Below are 25,942 nucleotides of genomic sequence, written 5' to 3' on the forward strand. Positions count from 1 at the left end.
GCCCAGTATGTCCGTCTGTATTGAATGTGTGGATCATGTCCAGGTAGTTTGTGCTGCAGTGCTGACCTTTGTGTTGTACACTGACAGGTAGCATGCTGTCTCTGCAGGGTATCCATCTATCATTTGGCTTTGACTGTTACTATATTTCTGCATAGCAGGGGGTGGCAAACCTGACTGTTTCTACATTTCTACACAGGAGTGGGGCACACCTGACTATTTCTACATTTCTACACAGGGTTGGGGGGGCACACCTGACTGTTATTACATTACTATGTAGGATGTAAGGGGCACGGATGACAATTGTACACATTTGCTATGACTGTACTGGTATATCAGGTACTCCATTTCATTCTGTATTGTTAGCTATCATGCTGACTAGAGGCATACCAGTATACTAAAAATTGTGCCTTTGGTTGCCCTACATATTATTGTCTGACTTCCTACCCTTCAGAACTAACATCCCACTGCCTGCCCTGCTGTGGTCTGTCTGTGTAGGCCTGGGGGGGGTGGTTAACCATAGCCATCATTCTGGGGCCATGGCACAGGCTCTGTTTGGGTTTGTCTCTGCCTTTCCTGCTGACTAAGACTATTGTCGGTATGTGAACCATCCTGACTGGCATGTGTGGGTCTTATGGACACACATGTTGCTCAGCCTATTTCCAGCAGTGGGTTTTGTCACCCTGTGTAGTACTGGCTACTATGGTGACTCCAGTATGCGTTACAGATGTTATGATGTCACTATGGGTGTCTACTGTCTGCTGCCATAACATGTGGCCACCCAATTCACTTGCATGCTCAGATCCATACCATAGCTACAGGTAACGACACATTCTACTCCATTTTTCAATTGGTAGGTTGATTGACTTACCTTGAGGGTGTGCCAGACTTGCGGATTGTGCTGGAGCACTGCCTATGTTGGATGCACAAAGCACACTCCCTATACATGGTTGAGCACAGGTAGTGTCATGTTTGGCATCCCTTTCACCGTATGTGTGAGTCAGAGAGAGAGGTGTCACTCCCTGGGTCTTTACTGGGTCAGTGCATGTGTTATGCGTTGCCTCTTTGCCAGGGCATACTGGGCACACCTCCTTCTGCCTATTGGGGCAGACTCAGGTTGTTCCTCCTCTGAGTCACTCTGTGCATGTGCAGGCCTTGGCATTGTTGGGGGGCTGTGTGGCCCTGCCCCATGCTGTTCCTGCTGCAGCTGTTTCCACAGGATCATATTGTGTAGCATAGCACATACCATAATAATTTGGTTACATGTAGCTGGTGAATACTGCAAGGCTCCACCATATGTGTCCAGACACCAGAACCGTGACCTGAGCATCCCAAACACATGCTCTACTATATGTATGGCCTGTACGTGTGCCTCATTATGGCATTGTTGTTCAGGTGTGTGTGTATTTCTGATGGGTGTCATTAGCCACTGCTCCAGTGTGTACCCAGCATCCCCCACTGGGTGACTGTAGGGGATGTCCACATTGGCAAATCTGTGGTACAGCTGCATCAGATGCCATATGTGTAAATCGTCATAGCTTCCAAGGCAGCCAGCAAACACATTCATTATAATGCCTTGGGCATCACATACAACCTGGCAGTTGATAGAGGGGATGTCCCAGTGGTTGATGTAGGCCCTACCCTGCTCACTGGGTAGTGCTTTGATGCATATGTTCATGCAGTCTATAGCACCCACTGTCCCAGCATATTCTGCTATTTGGTGGAAGAGACGCATATTGCTGGTCAACACCTCACAGGTGTTGAGGAAATATATGTGCTCACTGACATGTGCTGACATGGCATCCAGGAACTGGTGGAATACTCTGGATGCTGATGCCTGTGAGATCCCCATGATATCCCCAGTTGTGCTTTGGGAGGCATCTGTGACTAGTATACCTAGGCATACACATACCTTGGAATCCACTGGGATTGGTTCCCCTCGGTCAGTTTGGTGTGTCAAGTGTGGACAGCACAGCTCAACAATTTGCTGTAGGAGGTCTCTGTCCACCCTATAGTGCTTCACTATCTCCAGCTCATGTAGCCCCTGGTAGGTTACCCTGGGTCTGTACACTCTTCTCCATCTCCTCACTGTGGGTTGTTTGACAGCATTCACCTCCTCACCACCCTCAGCCTCTTGCACATGTTCTATGTTGCTTGCTGAAGCCCTTCTCTTTTTGTAGGTTTGTTTGTTAAAATTTCCCCTCTTGTATACACTAGTGGTGTAGAGTGTGGGAAAAAACAGAGGGGAAGGTGTTTCTTAGTTTATAGTAGTGTTCTGCGCTGGGCTGGTCTGCTGCCTGTGTAATTGGCCGATTCTGATACATTTCACCTGCCAGCTAAGCTAGTTCTCCTTGATTACCTTCCTACTGCTGTTTTCACTTCCCATTGCCTTCCTGTTTAAGCCCATGTGCATGCCGCATAGAGTGCTCAAATGTGCACAATGCTGCTATTTCCTAGTTTAATTTCTTTTTTCTTCCTGTAAAACCCAGTGCATGGCGCGCACACCCGCTCACACTTTGTAAGAAGTGCTAGGCAGGTTTAGACACACCCCATAGCTTAGCTGTGCTAAGCTAGGAGCATACCCAAGCCACAGGGCTTCAATCCACTTACAGTATGCCTGACACCCCCCCCATGATGTTACCTACCTCCTAGTCTTGCACCCAGCTATTCATACTCTTGCACTGTTGGGACCTTTCTCACATGCTGTAGAGAAAGGGTACCTCCTAATGCTAAAGTACAGCTATCAGTAACAAGTGAAAACAGTATTCAAAATGAAACGCTGTACAACAATGGCCAATGAAGTAAAGTTCTCTTGGAGAATAGGTAGTGTGGTTAAATGATATAAAACTTAAAAGTGCAACATATATAGCAAAAAAACTTGCATACATTTCCAGTACTTAAATTAAATGCACTTACAAGATATTCACGCTGTGAATGCAGTTATACCATAGCGAAATGATGGCTCCAAAGTTTCCAGTCTTATGATGGCTTCAAAGTATCCAATCTTTTTCGTCTGGTATACAAAGTATCCACACTGAAGATGTAGTAGCTGCTATGTGACTGCGATGAACTGTGATAACAGCTTAACCAGTCTAACAGATCAAATAAAAGCTTCTAGCTTTAATGGCAGTTAAAGTTCTTTTATTGTAGGAAAAGTTAAAATCTTCATGTCAAGTTAAAATCTTGATGTGGAATAAAACAGTCCCTATGTATTCCAAATGATAAGCACTTTCGGTATCTTCTTCAGATCTTAGAGATTGGGACTGGAAGTTCCTTTTTATAGTGTTTGCTTCCTTTACTGTTGAGACAATCATTCAATCATCACACTGTCAATCAGCTGTTTAAATGCACCAGTCCAATTTCCTCTCAGCTGGGGGTGTTCCATTTCCTATACCTTTTGCTTTTGAGGGGTGTGACCAGTCATGAATTATTAAGCCAGACACACCTCCATGTTAGCTGATAGTTGGTCTTCTAGCTTTTAGTATAGGTTTCATTGGGATGATGTTATACAAGCCTGGCTCAATATCAGCATGGAGGTTCACAATCCACTTACTCTCCCTGCATTAATATTTTCAATGTCGCCTTTCCTTATTCCACTATATACATTTTCTATCACCTTATAAGTGAAAGAATGGCCGACATTTCTTTCAGCATGCATTGCTAAAGCATTATGTGGATCTTTATTGGTAATGTCTCTTTGATGTCTCAAAATGTGATTTTTAAACATCTGATTAGTTTTTCCTACATAGAATGCAGGGCATAGTTTACAGGTAGCCATGTACACCACATTGGGGGTTATACAAGTGGCTTTGACATTAAAGGTGTATTTCTTCTTTGTCCTTGGACAAAGGACTGGTTAAGCTGTTATCACAGTTCATCACAGTCACATAGCAGCTACTACATCTTCAGTGTGGATACTTTGTATACCAGACCAAAAAGATTGGATACTTTGAAGCCATCATAAGACTGGAAAGTTTGGAGCAATCATTTCACTATGTTATAACTGCATTCACAGCGTGAATATCTTGTAAGTGCATTTAATTTAAGTACTGGAAATGTATGCAAGTTTTTTGCTATATATGTTGCACTTTTAAGTTTTATATCATTTAACTACACTACCTATTCTCCAAGAGAACTTTACTTCATTGGCCATTGTTGTACATCGTTTCATTTTGAATACTGTTTTCTCACATACTGGGGAAAACTGGGATTCACTATCCTTCCCCTCATTTGCATAGGATTGCTTGCTAATGCATAGTTACATGTCTCACACTGGGCCTCCTTCCTTAGCAACCACTACTCACTGGCCAGGTTGTCTTCTGCCTGCCATTGACTTGCATGGCAGAATACTGATTTTAGTTAGAATGCTCATTTTAGGTTTATTTTCTTATTTTCCCCCGATCTCGTTTGCACGCCGCTGCCCTATGCTTAAACAGCCGAGGTTGGCGACAAAAAAATAAAAGTTTTTTTTAATTTTTTTTTATTGTTTGCAATGCCAATGGCCTTATACTTGGCCATTGGCATGCTTACTCAGTGATATGCAGGATTTATTTGGAGCTGTCGTAGCTCTGTTTTGGATTTTGCAGAAAGGTACTCGGTTACGAACCGAGTACATTTCTACAGATAGCACTAGTCTTGCACAGACTATTGCAAGCTTCCTGGATTGCAAAATCACCTCGTTTGCATGGATTTCTCATTCAAACAGGTTGATTTGCATACTAGGGCTTAGTCCATGCAAGATTAGTGCAAGAGCTCCTGTGCACACCACTGCAAGCTGTTCCTGGATCGCATGACAGACATATTGCCTGCATGAGCACTGTTGAGAATCCGGGGGTATGTTACTATATAAAACAATATCAATATGTTTGAAAATATAAACATGCAAATGCCTACATCTATATGTAAAAATGTCCACATCTACATGTCTAAATATATACGACAGGTAATATATATATATATATATATATATATATATATATATATATATATATATATATATATATATATATACGGACATGCATCTGTAGATAATGGTGGGGAGGTAACAAAACATATATGTCCTCATGCAACATTAATGGGGTTGAGAGACCCCACACAATATAAGTCTGGTACGAATAGGTATACCCCCCCACCAGCCAAGCACGACCACCCTGTAATACAGTACCAAGTGGTGCAGATCCCATAACCAGGACCAGACACAACATGGCCATCCCTAGGATACACATACACAGACACATATATGCAGATACAGATATACACAGATATATATATATATATATATATATATATATATATATATATATATATATATATATATATATATATATATATATATATATATATATATATATATATATATATATATATATATATATATATATATATATATATATATATATATATATATATATATATATATATATATATATATATATATATATATATATATATCCAACTGGAAACTGTATGAGCCACCCATACGAATGGCATTCATAGCCTGCAACATATACCCACAGAGATATCAAAGGGTATAACACTACACACAGGTGTGCATAAATGATTGTGAAAGCTTTATTTGTGTATGATGACAGTTGTATATGTCATGTCATGCAGCTGTTTAGACACTGACATCCATATGAACAGTGCAATGCAACTATGAAACAGTTATACTATGACAGTAGTCTGGAAAGGTTGACATATGTTGCTGTCCAGGCCGAGGCCTTCAAGTAGCACATTAGTAATGACAGAGTGGGCCACAGCATACCAGACAATCAACAGTATGTAATACAGATGTATAGGTCAGCAGCCTCTATCTATACTCTGTACACAATCCCTAGTGTGTACAGACCCCAATCAACACCATGGGATGCATCTGTTACATAACAAGGCATACCTGACACCATCACAATCACACTGACATACAGAACATCCTGTATGGCATGAAGCAGTAGGCCTGCATTTACCCAAGGTGGATTGTATGGTATATTACATCCAGATACCTTAAGGCAGTTCATCCCAGATACCCTCACATGTTGTAACAGCCTAGGTTAGTCATGGTGTACCTCCCCTACACTCACTAATACTGGGCTATATACCATTGTTACATACACTGGCCTCTGGAGTGCATTAGGGCACACATGTGTTATGTAGGTGAAACCCACAGATATGTAGCCCCAATCCCCCAGTATGTGTGGGGGACATGATAGCAGTGGAGTGATGGCAGGAATGAGAGCATGACATTAACACAGCCCACTACATAACAACCCCTGATAGCATGTCGTATGTGCAAAGCCTGGTATGTAGGTGGAGGACAGGGGCTGGAACACAGGCACATATGCGTAAAACTGTTGTCATACAGTATGCAAGATATGTATATGTGTACATATCTATATGGATATATGTATACTTATTTATACATGTATGTTCACCATATGCCCTGCACATGGAGTGGAGCCCTACCTCAGCCCCAGTAGTCCCAACCTCTCAGTGCTAGGGAATGTCATGTATGTAGTGCAGGTATATTTGTAGACTATTGCTACTGTACTAGGGATTGTCTTCACAGAAATGGTGTGTGTGGGAAGTCACATCTGCTGTTAACATGTGCACCATTGGCTACTTACAGACATCCTAAGGTTAGCATAGTACAGTACTACTGCTTGCACAGTAATGCCTCTGTGGACTACAGCTGTGATATGGTCAATATATGTGGACAGTCTGACACACTCGGATCAGTCTAGGGGTATACGCAGAACCCCTACATGCAAGACATGTGGACCAGGCCTGTCAATGTGGATGTTAACAGCCATGTAGATGGGTATAACATGTACATACTGGAATACATTTGCTCTCATAGGTTATGCATTCATACATCACTGTCTGTCCTGACACATAATAACTGCTGGTACAAAGGTGCCATGGCCACATACTATCCACTAGTTGGTGACATACATCTGAACAGCATCCCACTGCTTTGTCTGACATACATGACTGTTATGGTGGCCAGGTAGCAGTACATCTGGCAAGTATCTGAATCAAAATGCACTCACTCAAGGCACTCCTTAAAATGGAGAACATCGATATCTGTGCAGTGACTGAGACCTGGTTCAAGGCTGCAGAGAGCACCCTGCACTACCAGGCTATAACTCATACCACACTTTTCGTCCATGTAACCTGGACTGGAACAAAAAAGGCGGAGGTGTTTCCATATTCATAAAGGATATCCACATCTCCAGGCTAGTTGCTTAGCATAATGCAGCCAAGGTTATCCAAGTGCAAGTAACTCTGGAAAAAACCGCAATCCATATTGTAGCTTGCTACCCTCCATGCCCCAGGATTCCCACTCCTTTTTTCTTGATGTACTGGAAAATATTAGGGTTCAACCAAACACCCTAATAATGGGTGATTTCAACTACCCCACCATTAACTGGGAAAACTGCTCATGTACCAACTCCTGCGCTCAACGCTTTCTGGAATTCATAAACTCCAATGCCCAGAATGAATTATCCATACCCCACCAGGGGCAACAATATCCTCGATCTAGTCATTACCAAAATGAGTGACCGGTGTTCCACACCTGAAGCCAACGCCTCATTGGTCCGATCCGACCATAAGCTAATTACCATAGATATCCACATCCTGCCCCCACCCCCCATTAAGGAAACCATGGTAAAAACATTTCTCCAAAGCCAACTTCATGCTTTTTAAGACAGAAGTGGTGAACTTCATGACACCCATGCAGATGGACAATACAGTTATGTCTACTGAATCCTACACAATTGCACTTTATAAGCACTTACATGAGTGCATGGATCATGCTATCCCAAACAGAACCAAGATGCTATCCTCCAAAAAAAGGAAGCCAATCTGTTGGGCCCCTGCCATAAACAAACTGTACAACAGAAGCAAGAAACTGTTGCAAAAGAGAGTAAAATCCCACGAGTGGAGGAACACCCTGGCCAGCCTCAGTAAGAAGCTGCGATCCCTGATAAAATCCTCCAAAGCTAGTTACGAAAACAAAAGCACCACTGATTCTAAAGACAACCACAAAGCATTCTATATCTATGTTAAGAATTTCAATGGCAACACTCAGATCTGCTCTGAGTTACAGCACAATGGCACTAAATATACAGACCCAACTGATATTGTCAACATCCTGGCAGATAGGTTCAGTGCTAACTTTACCCCCACTCTCTCACCCACTAAAGAGCACATCTCTATACGGGAAGAATGCAAAGTTCCTGTAATCACGGCTGCACAGGTAAAAACCACACTCTCCAAAGCCAAGAACACAGCATCCATGGGACCAGACAACATCCTAGGCTGTGTTCTGCATGAACTACAGAATGAACTGGCACCCCACCTAAGTACCATGTTTAATCATAGCCTCACCTCAGGCTTTCTGCCTGCTGAATGGTGCACAGCAATGGTTATCCCACTCCACAAAGAGAGAGCCACCATGGACCCTGGGAACTACTGCCCCATTAGCCTGACGAGCCTGGTCTGCAAGGGCATGGGTAATATCATCATGGAACTTATAGACAAAGCCATTGGTAATCTCCAAACTCTGGACCCTACCCAGTTCGGGTTTGTAAAAGGCAGATCATGTCTCCTAAACCTGATAGACTTCTTTGAAGCAGTCAACAAAGCCATAGACAAGGGTAAGGTGGTTCACACAGCCTATCTAGAGCTTGCCAAGGCATTCAGCTCCATCCCCCACTTTGGAATTATATATAAATTCACTAAACTAGATATAAATCCCTATGTCACAAGATGGGTTGCCAACTGGCACACTGACAGAACCCACACTGTGAAAGTAGCAGACTCCAAATCCGACTTCAGACCAGTGACAAGTGGAGTACCACAGGGTTCAGTCCTGGGTCCTCTCCTGTTTGGTATCTACTTCTCTGAAGTACAGGCTAACACAGAAGGTCTTTGGCTAACGAAGTTTGCAGATGACTGCAAACTAGGAGCCATAATCAAAACTCCTAATGATGTGGACATCCTACAAAAGGGCCTCACTGAGACAGATGTCTGGTGTCAAAGCCATGGCCTCAAGCTCAATGCCAAAAAGTGCATTGACATCCCCCTTGGTAAAAACTCTGTACCCATGAACTACAACATAGGCGGTAGTCTACTTAACACCGAAAGTGTGATACGAGACCTTGGGACACAGGTGGACAGTAGTCTCTCCTTTGATAATCACATTGTCACAGTAGTCAGGAAATCCTTCTATGTGGCACACCACATCACAAAAGGTTTCTCATCCAGAAAAAAAGCGGTCATTGTTCCCCTCTACTCATCACTCATTAGACCCATTATAGAGTACAACGCCCCTTTTGGTATGTACCTCACAAGACATCTACAACAACTGAAAAGGCCGCAGAAATACCTCACAAAGAGGATTACTAGCCTCAAACAGATGCCCCACGCAGACCGTCTCAAAAAACTCCAGCTTTACTCCATCGCATATCGCCTACTCAGAGGTGATCTCTGCCTAACATACAAAGCTATGTCAAACCCAAAGCGGTTGGACATGCTCCACTTAAAGAAATCCCAATCCCTCCAAGCTACATGCTCTAAGGACCTAAACCTTGTCACCACAATAAACAGAACATGCTGGAGGGATAGATTCCTGTCCCAGAGACTTCCCATACTCTGGAATAAACTACCTATCTATATCAAACAAAGCTCCTCATTCACACTCTTCAAGAAAAATCTTGATGATTGGATGGGAATTAGGAAATTTACCGCAGGGATCACCTCTGTGGCTCTGCTTGACAGTGGCACAGCAAAATAATTTTCTTGGGTGGCAAAAGCCAGGGCACCTTTTTGGCTGGGCTTGTATAGGCCCCAGGGCCGATAGCCTAGTACCTACCTATGAACCTATGACATATCACTGGATATGTACAGTAAGCTCCTTGGCATGTAACAAAGTACAGTGCAGGCTACAGGCAGACTGACTCAACACTGGGCTACATCTCCTATGTGGAATACACATGTACCTGCATAGATAGGCTCTACAGGCATGTGACATCAGAGTAACAGACACCTGTGTGAAAGTGCATAAATACAACCAATGTGAACACAACCACAGCCACATATGGTAAGCTGGCGTGCTAATACAGTATATGGACTATCTTTTTTTTTTTTAAAACAAGTTTATTGTTTTTAACATACAAAATAAATATCATAACAATTTTATACAAGTAATTAAAATAGAAATGGTTATAACATTCAATAACATAACCAAAGTATTTACAAAGACATCCACTACAATCAAATCAATTAATTAAACTAAAATACCATGCTATTGAAGCTAAGATTTTTTTAACAGATTTTGTAAAGTATCCCATATAATATAGTAATGTTTTTCTAGTAGTTCTTGATTTTATTGTCATCAATTCCATATGGCACACTACAGTCATAACATTTTTAAATTCATTAAACGAAGGAGGAGTATCTGAAATCCAATTTCTGGTTATTATTTTTCTAGCCACTGCTAGAATAGACCATAACAAGGGAAGCTTAACCTTTTTAACACTTTGAAGAACAGGAGTGTTGAATAATATAAGAGATTTAGAAATAATGAAATTATCTGTAAAAAGAGCCTGCAAAAAAATCATTGATTGACTTCCAATATTCTTTCAATTTTATACAGTCATAAAACATATTTGCCCAATCAGCATTAATTTCTACATTACATCTTTTACATAAATTATCTTTATTATTTATTTTATTCATCGTCAAAGGTGTATAAAAGGATCTATGTAAAAATTTCCAAGTAAAAAGTCTCCAAATAATGGAAGAAGTAGTTTTATAAGCAGATTCCAATATATATTGTTTATCTTGTTGATTTGGTGATTCACCATTAATGGAAGTGAAATAATTCCAATAGGCATCTACACTGTAATAAGTTTCTTCTCTAATAATTTTATGTATGTATGAAAGCTTACCTTTATCAGAAACTTTATGTTGTAAATTTAATATCAAGTAATCAATCAGTATTGGAATAGATTCTTTAACTGTTATAGACATTAAATCAATTTTATTAATAAGATGTTGTCTAAAGGTCTGAACTTCTAACCAACAAGTTTCTCTCAGATCAAATTCTTATTTTAAGAAGTCTAAATTTTTAACTTTATTATCAGATAGCAACTGATACCAGTACTTTAGATCATTTTCTGTGACTAAATGAGTTCTTTCAGAAGTGGATGACAAAAGCATACCTTGTGTATACATTATAGGGAATAGAATAAAATTCTATTCCTTATACTTAGGATGCATGAATATAAAATTACGATAACTAATAATAATGTTTAATGGATAACTAACTATATATTTTGGTGTAATAGGTGAAGTACAAAATTCTTTTAGTAACCATAACATGGAGTTATTTACAATCATATTTTTATGTGTTAAAGAGATTTTCATGAAGTGAATACTAATTAGTTCCCAGTAATCTTTCCATTTTGCAACATATGACTGATCTATTAACAAAGTAATAACTTTTATAATAGAAGAGATAGTATATAAGTTAAAGTCTGGAAAAGAAATGCCCCTTGAGACCAGCTATTAGTATGTTTCTTTAATGCAATCCTAGGTCTATTAGGTGCCCATAAGAAATTTAACATTAGTGTATTCAATTTCTTGATAATTATTTTTGTAGGTGGGAGTATTATTGATTGTATTAAGTATAATATCTTAGGGAATATTATCATTTTAATAATTGTAAGTCTCTCTTCCATAGTAAAAAACATATTATTCCAGCTATTGAAAAGATTTTGTATATTAAGAAGACAAGTATTATAATTATTATGTATAATAGATTTGATATCCTTAGTTAATATTATACCTAAGTAAGTTATCTGACCTGAATTGGGTATATATTTACTAAAATCACTAATGAGGACATTTTTTCGTGTATATATAAGTAATATTTTAGTTTTTTCTTCATTGAATATTAAACCAGAAATATTTTTAAAATTCATCATTTTATCAAATAGGGACTGCATAGAAGAATTAGATCCTGCTGATGTAATTAGAACATCATCTGCAAAATGTTGAATTTTAGATGTTGTATTTTCATCTATATCAAATCCTTCTATATCAGTACTGTTTCTGATCAGATTAGCCCAAGGCTCCATTATTAAAGTAAATAATAATGGAGAGAGTGGACACCCTTGTTTTGTACCTTTTAAAATGGGTATTTTTTGTGAGACATATGTTCCTATCTTAATGTAAGCCAATGCTCCTTTATATAAATGTTCAATTAGATTTACAAATGCATCTGAAAAGTTTGTGCACTTCAGTAAGATAAACAAGTAGTCCCAACTTACTGAATCAAATGCTGAACTTATGTCGAGACTAATAAGTGTTAAATCATTCTCCTATTTGCAAAATCAATTAATGTTAGAGTTTTCCTTATATTATCAAAAGTATTTCTATTTACAATGAAACCTGTCTGATCTATATCTATAATGCCTGGGATGATTGTCTTCAATCTATCAGCAAAAATACTCATAAACATTTTATAATCAACATTAAGTAATGAAATAGGTCTATATGAACTGCATCTAGTTGGATCTTTATTGGGTTTTAAAATTGGTGAAATAAATGTGTATTGCCAAGATGGGGGAGTTATTAACTCATTTTGGGCCAAAATAAAAACCTTATGTATTAATGAGTATGTACTTTTAGAAAGAATTCTATATATCTCTGGTATAATACCATCATTACCTGGTGCTTTGTTTGATTTAAGCTTGTTTATTTGTGTAACAACCTCTGTATATGAAATATTTTTATCCAATAGTTTAGTGTGTTGTTTATTAAGTTTTTTATTCATGTTTGTAGTTATAAATTTCTTTATTTTATCTTTGGGTTCCATGTTAATGTTATTATGATTAATTTTGTGAAAGTGATTTCTAAATTCATCTAATATTTCTGGTAGACTAGAAACATTCTTCTTTTTCTTTAGAGAGAAAATTTCTTTGATATGATTTTGCTTATTCAACCTTTTTGTTTTATTTTTAAGTCTATGTAAGTATTTGGGACTTATTGAGTAAGACAAAAACTTGTATTTCTCTAAAGTTATTTTAACTGTATGAGTTAAAATTTCTTTGTATTTCTCATTTAGTTTGTTTATTTCTTCAATGACTTTTTGTCCATAATATTTTCTTTATTATTATGCTTATAAGAGTCTAATTTACTTTGAATATCTAATAATTCCTTATCCCAAGATTTCCTTTTATTATTATACCATCTGATACTTTGTCCATATAGATATGATTTTAAAGCATCCCAAACATAAACAATGGAGACTTCAGGAGTATTATTTATGTCTAAAAAATGTTGCACTTCTGAAAGTATACAATCTTTATAGTCTTTTAGTTGAGTTAAGTATGCTGGTATCCTTTTGATCTGAACATTGTAAGTACTTTTTATCATGAACTCAAAGACAATTGAATTATGATCTGATATAGGACACAAAGTGATTTTAGAATTAATTAATTCTGTTATCATCTGGTTAGAAATAAAGACTCTATCTATTTTTGAATACGTTTTATATCTGTTAGAAAAAAAGGTGTATGGTAATGATTTTGAGTCTATCTGATTATTAATATCATTCAAATGATATGAATTAACAAAATCCTTTAAATGTTTTGCATTAGATGTAATTTTCCTTTTTCCTATAGTAGTAGTATCTTTTTCATGTAGGATACAATTAAAGTCACCTGCTAAAATAATATCTCCTATAGAGAATGATATGATCTTATCAAGATGGTATTTCACTGTATTAATACCAATTCCAGGTATCCAATATACATTGATTAATGTATATGTCTTTCCATTAATTTGTATTGTAACCATACAGAACATTCCTTTATCATCTTCATAAGACTTAATAGTTTTAGGTATGGGCATACTTTTATTCCATAAAATAGCCACTCCTCTTTTTTTCTGAGTGTGCTCTGAACTAACTAATACTGTATATTTATTAGTGGCTAATTTATCAATATCCTTTTTCAGGAGATGTGTTTCTTGAAGAAATACTAAGTTGGCCTTATGTAAATTAATGTATCTCATTAAGCTTGCCCTTTTACATGGATTATTCAGTCCATTAATATTTAAAGAAATTCCTTTTAGAGAAGTCATTTGGCATTTTTTAAACATATAAAACTTATAATTAGAATAACAATTAACAAAATAAGTAATGTTATACCTCCTCCTTTAGGTGTACCTTTAAATATAGCTGTATTTATTGAAACTCTTATGGGATTTTGTATAAGCTTCATTTTTGTTTGTAGTGACAATGAGTTTATAAAATGTATTGTGGATGTCAGAACTACATACAAACAACAGTAAACAGAAGAAAATAATATAAGGATTAAACCTTGCACCCAGCCTGGAGTTAAAAACTCCAACTTTGAGTAGCACATACCACTCAAGTTAACCCCCTACACTAAGCAGCAGTACCTCAGCTGCCACCTTATCAATTTAATACTGGTTATTATTAACTAAAGTTAACCTCTTTCAATTAGATTATCTAGTAAGACAAAGCTAAACATTTGATAAATCAGCATCATATAAACAAATAGGAACTTTTAGAAACCATTCATACTACTATGTACATCTATTTAGTATAATACATTTATAATCAAATAGCATTCAAATAAACTTGATATTGGGAACCGAGAAGAGAGAGAGAAAGAAAAGATGAGAGAGGGAGAAAAAAAAAAGGGGCATATCTACATATTAATTTATTCAAAGTTTGTAAAAATAAGTTTGTATGTTCATTTAGAGTCAATAACTTAGGCTATTATGGTTCAGACATTACATATATTAGGATATTCCTATTTTCTGTCATAGAAATGCAGTTAACAGCTTCTAAAAGACTTTAAATTACTTGCATCAAAGCTTTCTTCTCATACTTATTATTGCCAGTTAAATAAAATATTTATGTTCATAAATATGGTTACAAATCATACTGCATAGCTATGTAAATTCCCAGATATACTTAAATCATTGTGAAGAAAGCCATCTGTATTATATATATCTGAACTGCTGCTTTAAAATATGTCACATGACAACTTATTCTAAGATAAAATCATAATGATATTTATGCTTGTCAGTTAGATAAGTCAAATGAATTGTAGTATTATATATGTTTAAATCATAAGTATTTACATACATTAATATGTTGCAGTCATGTAAACTTTCAAAAACATATGTATATATGTTTTACTTTCTATGCCTTCTAAAATATCATACTTGCTTACTATGGGATACTGAATCATTTAAAATCATTATAACTTTCATATTTTATAAATTATAACATAAATAAGTAAGTAGTTATAAAAATAACTCACATTTAAATGTTATAGAGTTTATTTTTCATCATGAGTCGCATTGCAGCAGTTCTACTTCCTGGTAGAGTGTTCTTCTTGAATCTGCGATGTGTCAGTGTGAATTCAGAGGTCAAAGTTCAAAATGACTGCATTCAGCTTCTCTGCATGTATTCTGAGTGTTGAAGCTTTTAAAACAACTCGAGGACACTATTCACGAGGTAACCCACATCCCAAATTGTCTCCCTTAACATTCTGGCGGGAATTTTAATAAATGCAAGTGACTGACATTCATTTAGCAATACAAATGAAACTAAACAGAGTAAAACCTTCGCAAAGTATTTTACATGTTATTACAGTCTCTATGACAGTGAAACTAAGCCCACAGTTATTAATATATAATACAACTAACCTTTTATGCCCCAATTCAATTTTTTATACAAATCTTATTATATACATGTATCAGTATTATCAAATGCATGTAAATGTACTTATATGAAAGAAAAAGAGAGAGAGAGAAAAGAAAAGAAAGAGAGTAGAAAATAAAAAGAGTGAGAGAAGAAAGAAAAATAAAAAAGGAAGCTATAAAAAGTATCTACAGTGAAATATTACTTGCTGTTTATATTAATAAAGATAGATATGAAACATATTATTTACTACTATTTTAGTTCTAATTATTAGTAATTAAATCATGACAGATTATTTGTAAACAAGTATAAGCAATAGAATCATGGCAAAATAATTAGCAACAGTAATTAAACAGCATATATACTTTAAAAAAAAAAAAACTAATAAGTTATTATTCCACTTATCATATTTTCATCATACTTCTCTCCCTGCCCTCCCCCACCCCTTACTGAATGCATAATCTAGAAAGAATGTCATTATTTAAAACAAGAAGAGAAAAAAAATGTATCAAATTACTAACCTTGGGTCTCTTTATCACAAAGAGAAACAAGTTGATTGATAGCTTGTTATTTGTTCCTCAGATATTTTGACTATTTATGAAACAAAAACAGTTCTTTGTACACAGAAAATAACTTTGATTAAATCTTTTTCAGAATATTTGTGGCTTTCTGGAGATGCAGTAACTGTATTTAAAGAGATTAATAGTGAAGAAAAGAGAGAAAAAAGAAAAACATAGAACAAGTCATTTGTTTTTAGTCTTTTTCTTCTCTGAAGTCTTCCAAGAAGCTTCTGTTGCCAACCTCTTTAATGAAGGACTAGCCCATTCCATTTCCTCTATTTTATCCAAAATCTTATTTTTTTAATATACAACAATGCAGAGTCTAAGTCTTCAAAAATTCTAGGGCCATCAGGTAGAAAGATTTTTAGTTTGGCAGGAAACAGAAGGTAGGTTTTAAACTGTGCTTTCTTAAGCTCTCTTATTAATGGCAGAAAAACTTTTCTTTTAGTTATTACCAAGGAAGAATAGTCATTGTCAAATGCACAGTTGCCTCATTAATTTTAACAGGTGCTTTAGCCCATGCAGATTTAAGTACCATCTCTTTGTCATAGGATGATAGAAATCTAACTATAACTGATCTAGGATACTTTTTGTTAGAGTTAAAATTAGATATGGATCTATGGGCTCTTTCAATACCAAAAGAAAATGCTTCTGGCAAGTCTAAAGTTTTGGGAAGCCATGTATTTAAAAAAGAAGTAATATTGTTACCTTCTATATTTTCTGGCAGTCCAAAAATCCTAATATTATTGCCTAGATCTATTTTCCAGGTCATCAAGTTTAGTTTGTAGATGTGTGTTCTGCTTCAGCAAAAACTCAATGTTAATTTCTTCTTCCTGGATTCTATTCTCCATGTCATTAACAGTCTCTTCTATGCCTGTAATCTGAGTCTTCTGTTGTTGCAAGTCTAGATGTAACAAATCTATTTGTTTTGTAGTTTTTCTATGAAGTTATCAATTTTAGTATCCAGTTTGTCCATTTTGGTAGTAAGTTGCTGAATTGTAGATATCAGAGACTGAAGCTCTTTCTTGATGCTGGAATCTTGAGAATTTGTCTTACTGGAACTCATTTCAAACAGAGAAGCTGACAGAGAAATTTCCAAAGTGTTTTCTGACAGGAATATTATTGAAATTTTCTTTCTTTTTTAGATATTATTCAAGAAACTGATATTCCAAACGTATTTAGAAAGAAAATTACTTCATAAATTAATTTTTAAAGTAATTATTTCCTGTCAGTGCTGTGAAATTGGTGGAGCTGAAGAAATCTGCTGCTATCCTGTGTTCATCCTTGGCCACGCCCCCCAGTATATGGACTATCTGATGTACACCATCCTCGTATGGGCCACTCACACAACAACCCTACATATACTGGGCAGCTACACAGTGTGGTCCGATGGCTGTCTGTAGTTTGGGACATGTGTGTGCTCACCCCTACAAACATGTAAGCTGATAGGGTGACATACAGTGGAGCATCATGTAACATCAGATAGAACAGGACCAAGAGCAATGACATCTACCACAGTCTCTACACAGGCCAAGGTACATTTGCACTATACACACACTGTCGGCAATTACCAGACATACACATACCTCAGTACTTACACAAAACCACAGAATGCCCAGGCTATGTCCTCAAATATAACCCCTACTATACATAACATGTGTAGCAGTCTTATATCTCATTGGCTTGTTATCACATATGCTGTCAATGAATATGGTGTAACGAATATATGCACCCCCTACTGCATGACATATGTACACAGGTTGACAGAGTTGTGGCTGGAGGCTCAAACACAGGGACAACATTGACATGTCGCTGTGATAACCTCATACATTACCTGTTGTAACAGGGTTTGATGCAACATATTCCTATGAGGGATATGACGTCAGTAACTCTCCTGGCTGTCACCATCTACTGACTGCAATCCTCACACTACCTTCTGCAGTTGGGAGAAAGGTGCTCTGTGGGTAACACAAGGAACACAAGGCACCATACACTGCCCAGTCTGCAGATGACCCTACAGATGGGGATACCTCATAAACATAGCACTGACATGACAAGTATTAAAACATGTAGGACAGCCATATCCACACACACCCTGTTAAACCAATATTACCCCAACTGCAGTGTAGCAGCACTTACAGTCTCTAGTCAAGACAGGCACATCCCCCTCCTTTGTGTTGGCCTGTTTCCACAGTGTATGTTGTCAGAGGTAAGTCCCCATTCCATCTGTGATGTTGTTTGGCAAACAACAGATCTAGTTCCTGCTCACAGTGAATGACAAGACCAAACACCAACATGATGTTCCTAGATTGTAATTGCTTGGAAATTAGACTATTTCTTTTTTTAACTGTTGCTTGAATTTGTGACTTAGTGTTTTCACGTAATTGCCTTTATGCTACATGTTTTTTAACATGAGATATATCTAGTCGATTGCATGCTTTCTCAAATACCCATGTGGAGATGCTACCTATTGTACACCTCTAGCCGCTAGATGCTAGCATCTTATTAGGTCTCCTTTGTGGGAACGTCATTTTAATTTGTTTGTTTTTGTCTGTGCATTGCTTAGGTACTATCTTTAAGTTAGTTCCTACTACCTCAAAGCCCAACTATAGGTCTACATATAGTGACATTATGTAGTCCGCTCTATAAGCTGACCATATTTGTATGGTTTCACTAAGTTTCCTGCACAGGTAAAGTCGACCAGTGTTAGCTGAGCAACATGGCTACTTTTCATGAAAATTAACGATAATATCATACACTTGATTATCCTAAAGTAACACCTATACAGGCCATACATATATATTTTTTTTAATTGCTGCATTACTCTTACTGATAGTTTTTCATTTTTACTATACCAATGATGTCTGTAGCTTTTTTACCTTCCCACCTGTTAAGATTTGCAAAGATTATTAACCTATATGTGGTTTGCAGTCAATGTGTTGTTAGGAAATGTGCATTTATCTACTTGGTATATGTTGCTTACTATTGCCGTACTAAAGTCATTTTTTTCTGCTTTGTACCTATTTTTTTCTCCTTTGCTTTCCATACCGACTAGTACCTAGCTCTCTAATCTCAATAACCTGCCTTTGGACACTGACTCCTCTTGTCTGAAGACTAAGGAACCCCTACTACCAGCTGCTTCATCCCAGTGTCTCCTACCCTTGTTCCCTAATAGTAATAAGGGAAGCAAGAAAGTATGTTATCTTACTAAATTTTCTGAAAAGTATAGAACTGTACGAAGAACTTGTAGGTGGTTTAAAGGTCGCTTCTAAGCCAGGACAGCCAGCAGCCATACCTTTTATCCTGTATATTATTCCTCAGTATTATTTGAAATAAATTCCATAAATAGCCTCTCCCACCTTCCCTGTCCAGACTTCTCCCTCTTATAATTTTCCTCTGTAATTACTGACTTTGTCCACTAAGTGCACCCTTAACCAGCTCTACCGATCCCACTACCCTAAAGCATAACCTCACAGAGCTCCTTGTCCACCTTTTTGCTTCTCTTCAGTTCACTTTATTTTTATTTATACTTTTAGCACCTTCCTATCCTCCCACCACTCTTTCTACCTCTCTTTGTACCTAAAACATTACTTACTTTCCTTCAAAGCACTTTTTCTCTGATTGTTCTTCATATGCTTCTTCCTTCTCTTGTCTCTTCCTGCTATGTTCACCCTGCGGGCTCACTCCACTTCCCTACCCTACCCCCAAATCCTACCCACCCCCAGTTACCCTTGACTTGTACTTCTAAACCACACCCTCCATCCCACACAACAAATCAGAAGGTCCCACCATCCTAGATAATTGAACCACACCTTTTCTTAACATAACCATTCTCTAACTTCAAATATTTACAATCTTAACTCCAACTTATACCTCTCTTTCTGTCCTAGGCCTTTGCTACCTACCTAATATTATCCTTAACCAACTCTACCATCATTTCTACCACAACTACCTCCACACTAGCTAAATTACTACTCTGTGCCACACTCATATCTGTTCTATCCTCAGCATATCTGTTAACCTCCTATGGACACCTAAATAATTCTCAGTTTAACCATCCAACAAAACAAACAGCACTATACACTCTCACTTTCACCCATAATAATATAACTATTACATCCACACCTAGATACTTTCTAGCTAAATACCACAGACTTGCCCACATTAAATACAATAACCTAATAACCAGGAAATTCCATTATCAAATTAGTAATATACATTATCTTTTGCTTTCACTAAAAAGAGCATTCATTACAGGATGGAGACATCCACCCTAATCCTGGCCCACCTACTGTCCTATCCACTGAACATCTTAGCAACAAACCCTCTATTCCTCTCATCCCCAACAAACACCCCAACTCTCTCCTCATAGCACATCTCAATAACCAAAGTGTGAATAACAACGTTCTCCAGCTCCATGCTCTTCTTGATGTACACTCTTTTGATATTTTATGTTTGACAGAGATTTGGTTAAAACCTAGAACACAAGACAATGAAATTATCCCACCAGGATATAACATATTGAGACTTGACCGTGAAAAGAGAAAGGGATGGGAGTAGCACTTCTTTTTAAGGATGGATTACAAGTCACCTCTTTACCCTATAACCCACCAAAGGACAACAATGCTGAAGTCCTTATTTCCAAATTACAGCTTAACTCTAGTAAATCCTTATATATCTTCTGTATCTATCTACCTCCTGGAAACAATATCAGTACACTGGAGGATATTCTTAGCTGGGTCTCATCAACCTTCCCACAGGAAACTATTATGCTAGGGGACATCAGTATAGACTGGAAGTGCATCAATACTGAATATCCTACCTCTCATATTAACCTCCATGGCTTCTCTCAGACCATTCCCTCCCCAACAAGAATTAACAAACCAAACAAAAAAGAGAGCACTTTGGGTTGGATCCTTATTATTATACCATGACCTCCCCAAAACGTGCACGCTGATTGGCCAGCATGCACATTGTAAATCGAGTTATACTAATGGAAAAAGGTCCGGTCGCCCAGACTTTTTTCCATTAGTATAACTCTACTTTTAAAACACTGTCTCGCTATGTTAAATGGGTTTAACATAGTGAGACAGCTTTAAAATAAGCAACGGAGATCTCCGTTGCTTATTTTAAAGCTGTCTCGCTATGCTAAACCCATTTAACATAGCGAGACAGGTTTTAAAAAAAAAGCAATGGAGAAAGCAAGATCTCCGTTGCTTTTTACTGTTCACTATGTTAAATGGGTTTAACATAGCGAGACAGTTTTAAAATAAGCAACAGACATCTCTGTTGCTTATTTTAAAACTGTCTCGCTATGTTAAACCCATTTAACATAGAAAAAAACAATTAAAAAAAAGCAACAGAGATCTTGCTTTCTCCGTTGCTTTTGCCCACAGCTCTGATGTACTGCGCGCAGTACACCAGAACTGCCGCTGATGCCAGACATCTGCGGAAGGGCAGTAAACAGGCATTATACTATGCCATTATTTAAGAAAAGTAATAGTTTATTTTCTTAAATAATGTCATGGTATAATAGCAATAACCCACGCCTGGGTGTGGGTAATGCTGTATTTACCCATGGTTGGCTTTGTTTGGTCCCTCGGGCTTCGCCCTCGGGACCAAACCACGCCAACCATGGGTAAATCCAGCATTACCCACACCCAGGAGTGGGTTATTGCTATAATAATTACCAACAAACTAATAAAGTTGGTATCCTCCCTGATTATGTAAGTGACCACTCCTTGACCTGCATAATCAGGCAAAAGTTTGATACCTCTCACTTAGCATCATATAGGACTATACAGCCCAACAAGCAATTTAACCAAGGGCTATTTCAGAGTGAACTCAGTGCCTGTGATTGGTCTCAACTAAAAACTCTCCCACTTGAAGAGGCTGTCAAATACTTTAACTCTAAGTTCTTAGAAATCTTGGACCAACATGCACCTAAATGTACTATCAGAACTAGGTCTAGACCTGCCCCCTGGCTTACTAATGAAACCAGGAAAAAAATCCGCCTCAGAAATAAAGTCTGGACTAGGTGGCGAACTACCAAAAATACATCAGATCAACAAATCTTTAGACAAATGAGAAACATGACAAAAAAAAGCAATACTCTCAGACAAAAAAAACTTTTACTATAAAATGCAGCAAACACACCAAAACAATCCTCAAATATTCTGGGCAAGTATCAAAAGACTCCTTCACCCAGGTCACTCCAGTACACCAACCCCAACAGGTGCAACACATGAGACTTCTATCCAAACTGCCAATGCCTTCAATTCCTTCTTCACAGAGGCTATCCAATCACTAGCCAGTCAGCTATCTCCTGACAGATCCAGTCTTCTTAACTCTTCTCCCAGCTTTCTTCCTACCTTCTGATTACAACCAACATCAACTAAATTTATCTACAAACTCATTCTAATACTTAAACCTTGTACTCCTTCTGCCGACCAGATCCCAGCTGAATACCTACAAAAAGCAGCTAAAGAAGTAGCTTACCCTATATCCATCCTGATTAATAGAATCACTAACGAGGGAAGCATCCCTGACATATGGAAAATCTCACATATTATCCCCTACATAAAGATGGCAACTCTAATGATTACTCTAACTGTTGACCTATAGCCCTACTATCCCCCTTAGCAAAAATAATGGAATAATGTATTCACCATCAGCTTCTAAACCATTTAATTCAACATAACATACTGACTGAAAGCTAACATGGCTTTAGGCCATTCCACAGTACTACTGCTCTCTTATATTTTACTGATACTATTAACAGAAACTGCAATAACAATTTTATCTCTTCCACTCTATCCACTCTTCCACTCTATTTGATATAGTGAACCACTCTTTACTTATAAATATTCTGAACTCACTCTCTCTTGATACTCTGGCTGTACAGTGGTTTAGTTCCTACCTCAGCAATAGGCAACAGGCTGTGCTCTGGGAGAATAAACTATCATCCCACCTGCCAGTCTCAATGCGAGTCCCTCAGGGCTCTATTCTAGGCCCTCTCGTATTCTCTATATTTATAAATGATCTCTACTTAGTTATTCCTCAGGCAATCTGTAAATAATATGCAGATGATTCAGCTTTAATCTGTATAGCTAAATCTTCATCTGAACTACAATCCCTAACTCTGAAGATGTTTAACATAGTAGAGACGTGGTTCTTAAAACGTTGCCTCCTCTTAAATACCCAAAAAAACAAAGCTCCTTCTCTTTACTCCTACCTGTAAATCCATGTCTTTAGATTTCTCTGTTATTTCTAACAATGGTACCCTCATATCCCCTGACACTACCACCAAACTACTAGGAATAACAATAGACAATAACCTTAACTTCGATACCCATATTAATAACACTATAAAAACAGTCAACAGAAAAATGGGCTCCCTATACAGGATCAAATACATTCTCACTCCAATAGCCAGAACTACTATTGCCCACTCTCATCTAATCTCAACACTTCTCTATGCCTCACCAATATACGCCAACCTATAAAAGCGTAATCTTTTCAAACTAACTACCTCTTATAATAACATTGCCAGATTTGCAACTGGTAATCCCTTTAGAACTCATCACTGTCTGAATCTAAAACAGCTAGGATGGCTTGAACTGCAAAATCAGCTTCATTTTAACCAACTTACCATTGCCCATAAGATCCTCAACCAGCCTAACAACACTCCAATGCTCTCAAACCTCATAACTCCTTATGAAAATCTTAATACCTTATGCTCAGCTAATAAACTTTTACTTAGCATTAGTAAGTCTAAAAACATGGCAGGTAACTCTCTTTTATCAAACACAACTGGGAAAAACTGGAACCTTCTACCTAGTGAACTTACTTCACTTCCTTCCCTACCCCACTTCAAACAAAAACTCAAAATATACCTAAAAACACACTGGTTATGCCCTTGCTCCAACCCTGACTAACCTACCACCTCTGTTACTAATTTTTCTCCTAACTCCATTCTGACTTTTGATTCAATGTTTTTTACTGCAAGCATTGCAGGAATTGTAAACCTGCATACAGTTCTGATCTACCTCATGTTGATATCTTGTTCTATATGTTGTATATATTCTTATGCAGCCATTCTCAGGAATTGTAAACTTAGAAAAGTTCAATCTACCTCATGTGAAAATCTTTTGCTATATTTTTGTAAATATTTTTCTGCAATGCACTGTAAAATGTTTTGAATCACCTGCTATGTTAACTTGACTGTAACCTTATATATACTGTTTTAAATTGTAACCTTATACATTTGGTATAATGTATTTGTCTTGGAGCTTTTCTCCCTGTGCCTCTACTGAAAATGGACATATATCCAGTTGGACTAGCCCGGTCAACAAATGTAAAATAAAAAATAAGACCTTCTACAGAGAAATAAGAACTTGGACCAGATGGTGAGAACGAAAGGCACTATGACATGTGGGTGCTGTAAGTGGTGCAGGTACATTCGTGTAGGCAATTCCTTTACTATAGGGAATAGGAAGTATTTTATCAATCATAAAATCAACTGTAATACCAAGGCCATAGTATACATAGCGTTTTGTCAATGCTGCACAGCATTTTATGTTGGTAAAACGGATAGGCGATTCCGCGACCGTATTTACCAACATATTTATGCTATTAACAATAAGAAAAGTGACAATGCCCTATCTAAACATGTTTTGAACAACAGTGGCCACAGTTTCCAATTTATGGGCATTGATAATATCAAAATGGACATCAGAGGAGGCCCGCAAGCATTAATTGTAGAAACCCGGGAACTAGAATGGCAGCTCCAACTAGATGCCTTCTCATACCCCGGACTCAATGACAATTGTAATATTGCTGCTATATTGAAATACAGGAGTCACCTTAGATAACGTATGTGGATCATCTTTATGCCTTTTTAGATTAATACTCTTTAGGGCGTTTAACAAGAGACCTAGCTTTTTTGACTTAAATTAAGCTGTTTTGTTTTCTGAAACTTGATTCCTCCACATAGGTAGCATTTCTGTAAACCTGTAAGGTTATAAAAAGAGGCGCCCAGTATTTTGTTTATTTGCGTAGATTATATGCAAATGGTGCATTTGATTTGACTGTTTACTTTTTAAGGTTTCTCTACTGACAGGTTAAAGTATGTTAAGACACCTGTCGGCTTGGAAATATTTTTTAATATTTTTTATATTTTTTTTTTTTTGTTGTTCTCTGTTACTTGTTTTGCCCTTTTAAATAATAGGTATGCTGTCATGGAGGTGACGTCCTTTGGCACCACCCCCATACCTTTTTAAATTTGTGAACTTGTTTGCTCTTGTTTTGCTGATGAAGCTTCCAGTTTGCTGGAAGCGAAAACGCTTTTTTACTATTAAACAAACTGCGTTCTGAAGTGTAGCGTTTTGGAGTTTGTGGAGCACCGCTTTGTGGATTTCTTAAAATAAAAAATAAATAAAAATAGATATTGGAGTGTGTTTCCATGCAATTGGCTATGGGAATGTTACCACAGCTGTTCCACATGCAATCAGCTAGAGGAGGGCTGTAATCCATGCAGAGGCCATCAGCTGATCATGAGCATCACTGGCAATATACATGCTGCTGTCTAAGCAAAGCAGGTGTAAGTCTCTACATCCACTAGAGAGGGAGTGAGAGA

The sequence above is a fragment of the Protopterus annectens genome, chromosome 1.part0 (assembly GCF_019279795.1).
Source record: "Protopterus annectens isolate FY-2018-M chromosome 1.part0, PAN1.0, whole genome shotgun sequence".
NCBI lineage: Eukaryota > Metazoa > Chordata > Ceratodontiformes > Protopteridae > Protopterus > Protopterus annectens.